The following is a 6,000-nucleotide window of genomic DNA, read 5'->3' on the forward strand; positions in this document are numbered from 1 at the left end:
TCAATATTATTGAATAAAAATGATCCAAAGTGGCTTACCTCAAGAAATCATGTGAAACCCCTCTCAAATATCGCCTCCAACCAAGCTTCTAAAGTCCAAAATGACAAAAATCCCGAAAACCCTTCGAATATAATCTGCCTAGGGTTTTTTGCACCTGCGCTCCACTTAACCGCATCTGCCGTCCCGCTTTTGCGAATTCTCCATCGCTTATGTGATCCACACCCTCCAGCTCACTTTCGCATCGGCGATCGCTCATGTGCATCCTCATCTGCGGATATCCTTCCACACCTGCGCCCCAGGCTCCCTTTCGAGATGACGAGTGCAAAACACACACTTAAATATGCTCGCTAGTCGAATATAGTATAATACAATATCGTATCCACAGGGATTGGAGTTAAACATTATTTTCATAGTTTATAGCTTGGTTGCTGTCTAAGATGATCAACAATTAAGAATTATGTTATTAAAACTACAATTAACTAAGAATCTACGGTTATTGACTAATGACAAATGAACAAGAAGCAAGCAAAGAAGGTTATCAGTGGGAGAAAATAGAGTTTTGATAGGATAGGTGCAAGATAATTGTCTGGGATTTAACTCTAGTTAATTCACTTCTAATGTTCAAGTGAGTCTCTCGAATTCACTCAATTATTAGTTCAAACATTTAGTAGAAACTCCTCTCTCGATTAAGTCTCAACCTCACAAGTTGAACTAAATTAAGCTCGGTGATGATATGCAAGAATTCGTAATGGATTGGTCTTTAGGAGAACCTCTCTCGGTTATCCTCCTAACTAAGTTTAATCAACAATTAAACTAGTCTCTTTCGATTACTAAAAAGAATTAATGAATTGAACCAACAAAATACAATGCAAAGATATCACAAGCTATGCCTCTCTCGATTACATGAACTAGTGAATATAGATGCAACAATTAAATCATCCAAAACCATTCAATACATAAAACTAGAGTTATAATCCACAAACAATTATCAATACACCAAATCCATCAAACCCTAATGAGAACTACTCCATAGATATGGAGCAATTCATCACAAATATGTTTAAACTAAAAAAGCATAAAACGATCCAAACTCGTGTCTTGAGTGAGGATTGAATGATGAATTCCTTGTGCCTTTGTTTCTCCAACTCCTCCTTAGCCTTCTTAGGTCTTATATGTGTCAAAAGTTCAGAAAATAATGTTTTTCCATATATATATATATACCAAGTAGGGTCGGGCCAAAACTAAAACACCTTTTCCTACGCGAAATAGGACAATTACTCTGTAAATTTGCACAGGCGCACCGCATGGGGCGACATGCCACGCGACGCGTTAGTGAAGAAATCCAGAGAGCTAGTTCTGACAGGCAGCAGGAAATTTGCACAGATGTGGCGCCCCACGCGCCGCGACAGTGGGGATTTCTCAGAGTATGTATGTTTCTTGATTTTTTTTATATCCAGGTGTGGTTCTTGACACCCGAACGCAATCCCGACTTAACCCTTGGGCTTTTACTCAAATTTCAAAGCTCCAAATCACTCGAATTCATTCCATAACATCTACATAGCTTGGAATCACTCCTACTAGGCATAAAACACAAAATTAGTGCAAAACACTAGCGATTAAAGCTCAAACTCAATTGAAGTGCATTAAATTAGAGTGCAATAAGCAACTAAAACACGATATTATAGCCTACCATCAACACCCCACACTTAAACCATTGCTCGTCCTCGACCAATCAAACTACACTCTATATATACAAGATTTTTTAAAATAACTTTCCTAACTCATTACACCAAAATATTTAAAATAGATTAACTACAATACTGTAACATCTTCGCCTCAAGATTTGACTCAAAAGTACCATGCATTATTCATAACTCGCTCACTTACTCTAACATAGAGGTCAACGATATTACCTTTCCTTCATGAATCAAGTGCCCTCACACAATAATAGAGAGTAGTTCCACACACAATAAAATATAAGAACAATTAGGAACTCAAGATAGAAAGAATTCACTCACTCTGAGAAACAACATTCATATGCCACAAAAGATGCACCATAGGCTTGCCGTAGTGTACTACTCTACTATTTGAGTTCATTCAGTCAAGGATCAAGTAGGACTTTAATTGGTTGTAATGTAAGCTACGAGATGAGTAGGATACATTATGACATAAGAGTGACTACACCTCCCTAAGCACTTTCAATACATACACTTTACCTTTCAAAACCCCACACTTATGTCAAACCATAACTCCACCTTCACATCAATATACATTAACTCCCTACTTCTTTAAGCACAATTACATCAAGAGTTATCACTTATCAATGAATATTTTTCACAACAATACAACTAATTTTTCTTTCTTTTTCAATTCAAGTGGCTCTTACTTTTTCAAAACAGTGCACCTTTCTCCTTATTTCATTAGTTCTACTCAAAAGCCAAACCAACCCCCCTACACTTCAACTTTTACAAAGTTCATAACAATTTCAAGTGCTCATGATTGGTAAACGGTTTAAATAGACGGTCAATTCAACCAAATGGGTAGGGCTTGAAATGTAGTTTCCAAAGAAACAAGATACATGCTCAAAAGGGTTTAACTAAGATACATAACAATTAGGTGGGTAGAAGCATATAACTGGCTCAACAAAGAAATGCCTATATCATTTCCAAGACTGAATAAAACTACTATTTCACTTTGCAAACACACGGGGAAAGTTCTAGACATCAAATGCAATGCACAGAATGACACAAATCTCACACACACATGGCACATAACTCACTAAAGATTGGATTATCAAGACACTCTAGTAAAAGCAGTTACACAAAGTTAAGATCATACAATTTAAGGTACTTATACAAGAGTCAAAACCTGAGCCTAAGCGTCACAACAAAATCACTCACTATTCTCAAGGAACAACCCAGTCAAGAGATATTGCTTTCAATTCAAATCAGAGCACAAGGTTTCCTACTACTAACAAAAATAAAAACTAATTATACATGGTTCAAACAAAACCCTTGGAAAAGAACCGTGGCACATAGAAAAACTAAGGGGGAATTGTTACACGACCTAACAGAAGAAAATCTTTTTGTCTTTTTCCTTCGACTTAATCCCTCAAGAAACCTGTCAAATGATATCCATGGTCGGGAAAAATCAAAATTTTTAAAATTTTTATGTTTTTCTTTCAATTTGTTTTTCAATTGTTTTCTATCTCTAACTACTACAACTAACAAAAGAAACTAATATACATACATACAACATACAATTGTACCCCACCCCACACTTTGAGTTGTGGCATGTCCCCATGACACACAATTAAAAAGTATAAGTTAGAGAAAACTTCCCTGAATATCTAGTCGGGGTCTGAATCAAAGTCAGGCTCCATTCTTCTCGCTCGAACTAGTGCGCACATCTATGCAGACAACTTCTTCTCAGCCTTTCTGGGGTAAACCCCACACTTATCTTTCTCAATCACTGGAGCCCTCTCTCTTGAACTCTTTACTTTCCACTCAACACTTGCAGCTGGCTTCTCCTTTTTCACCCTTATTTCTACATCCATCTCAAAAGTCACTGTCTCCTCACCCACTCTAAGCATGAGTCTTCTATCGTGTATATCTAAGATTTCTCTACCCATTTCTAAGAATGGTCTTCCTATGATAAGGGGGATCTCCTTGTTCTCCTCCATCTTGACCACTATAAAATCTACAGGAAATACGAACTTATCCAGCCGAATTAAGACATCTTCCACTATCCCCTCAGGTATCCGAGTCATTTAGTCTGCCAGCTACAAAGATATTGGTGCTGACCTTATTTCTCCAATCTCATTCTCTATTTTCCTGTAAATAGACGAAGGCATTAGATTAATTGAGGCACCAGAATCACATAAAGACTTGTCAAAATTAATAGTGCCTAAAGATCTAGGTATAGTAAAGCTCCCTGGATCTCCACACTTTTGTAGGAGTTTATTTTGCAAGATTGTACTGCAATGCTCTGTGAGCTTGACTACTGAGGTCTCTTCTATCTTCCTCTTCTTTGTAAGGATCTCTTTCAAGAATTTGGCATAAGCTAGCATTTATGAGAGCACTTCTGTGAATGGCAAATTTACATTAACCTGTTTCAGCATATCCAGAAATCTCTCAAATTGCTTGCCCATCTTTTCTCTATACAACTTTTGGGGAAAAGGTAAAGCAGGCATATGCTCGCTCTCATTATTAGATTCCTCCCTTCTTGAAGTTTCCTCCTTCTTCTTTTTGTCATCTCCCTTCTTGCCTTTCTTCTTCTTATCAACATCATTATTTAGCTGCTCCCAACTTTGTTTTTCAGGTACCACCACTTTTTGGGTTGGAGTGGGATCTTTCAACACTTGCCCGCTTCTCAAGGTCACAACATTCACCGTTTTTTTGGGATTTCTTTTAGTATCAGCAGGCGGAGTACCTGGGATTCTCTCAGACAATATAGTGTTAATTTGTCCCACTTGCTTCTCTATGTTTTGCAAACCTGTTCCAAGTACTTTGATAGCTGCGCCATGAGAATCTACCCTCTCATCCGTCTTGACAATGAAGGACTTCATCAGATCTTCTAGCCCAGGCTGATTGGATTGTTGAGGTTGAAACTGCTGCATCTGCTGATTTTGGAAGCCTGGAGCTCCTTGTCCCTGGAATCTGGGGTTGTTTTGTTGTCATACATTTGCAGTACCCCCCTGTGAACTCTATGAAAAATTGGGGTGCTTTTGACCCATTGCATTCACAGGCTGCATGAGGTTCACTCTGTATTGTAGCTAAAGTCAACTTCTGTATTTCTTTAGCCATAGCATCAAGCTGTACCTGTACAGATGTATTAGCATCAACCTGGTGAACACCTGTCGATCTTCTTCTTTCAACACTCTTAGAGGGCCACTGATTTGCATCTTCAGACAACTCATCAAGAATTGTAACTATCTCCTCTGGAGTTCGCTTCATCAACGGGCCTCCAGCTGCATTGCTCAATGTTCTACGTAAGGCCGGTGTCAATCCATCCCAAAAATCCTAGAGTTGCATCCAGAGTTCAATTCCACTATGTTGACACTTTCTTGCAATCTCCTTAAACCTCTCCCATGCTTCAAACACAATTTCAGTATCTTTCTGGCAGAAGTTATGTATTTCTCTTCTAAACTTGCCCGTTTTAGCCGAGGAGAAATATTTATCAAGAAAATTTCTGGTCATCTCCTCCCATGTTCTAATTGATCCCTGGGGCAAGCTTCGAAGCCACTGCTTTGCATCATCTTTGAGTGTGAAGGGGAATGCCCTTAAGTAAACTGCATCTTGTAACACACCACTGTATTGAAAGATGTTCATAATCTCCTCGAAGTCCATAAGATGGTTGTTTTGATCTTCGTTCATCTTCCCTCTGAAGACACAACAGTTTTGAAGAGTTTGGAGAAACCCTTGCTTCAACGCAAATTTATTAGCTGCAACTGGAGGTGGTCTAATACTTGATAATCCTTGGTTGTAGACCGGTCTAGCATAATCATCAAGTGGTCTCCCAGCACCGGGAGCTATGTTTCCAAACTGGGTTGCAGCTAAGGGCTGATTGTGAGCAATTCTTCGAGCCCTCTCTTCTTCATAGATAATATGTGCATCTCTAATTGCTGCTTCTTTAGCATCCCGTGCAACTTTTTCTCGTTGTTGGGCTGCCTCTCTTTCAGCCAAATCCACATTATCATCATCTCTAGCCATAGTTTCTTCGGTTGAGGACTGCCCAACCTTTTCTATATTCTCAGGGAGATTTGTTTCCTTCCTCAACTGTCGCAGTTGTTTTTCTATCTATGGTTCATATGGTAGCAATTCTTTCCCAGAAGATCGAGTCATGCACCACTCTTACTTGAAGCATGTGCATAGTCAAAGAAAACCAACTGTAAAAGGGAAATATAAAATAAAATAAAATGAAAAGAAAAGTTCCTGAATTAGCACTACAAACTATTTCAAAAACTATTGATTGCCAATCCGCGGCAACGACGCCAAAATT

The 6,000-nt window shown here is 38.6% G+C and overlaps 1 non-coding gene across 1 annotated transcript; it reads left to right on the forward strand.

Moving 5' to 3' along the window:
- The first annotated feature begins 5,043 nt into the window (after window positions 1-5,043).
- On the forward strand, window positions 5,044-5,150 carry LOC117277345 (small nucleolar RNA R71). Its single transcript, XR_004507611.1, has one exon. It is a non-coding gene; the product is annotated as a small nucleolar RNA R71 (small nucleolar RNA).
- The last annotated feature ends 850 nt before the right edge of the window (window positions 5,151-6,000 follow it).

Source organism: Nicotiana tomentosiformis, chromosome 11, assembly GCF_000390325.3.
Source record: "Nicotiana tomentosiformis chromosome 11, ASM39032v3, whole genome shotgun sequence".
Lineage (NCBI taxonomy): Eukaryota > Viridiplantae > Streptophyta > Magnoliopsida > Solanales > Solanaceae > Nicotiana > Nicotiana tomentosiformis.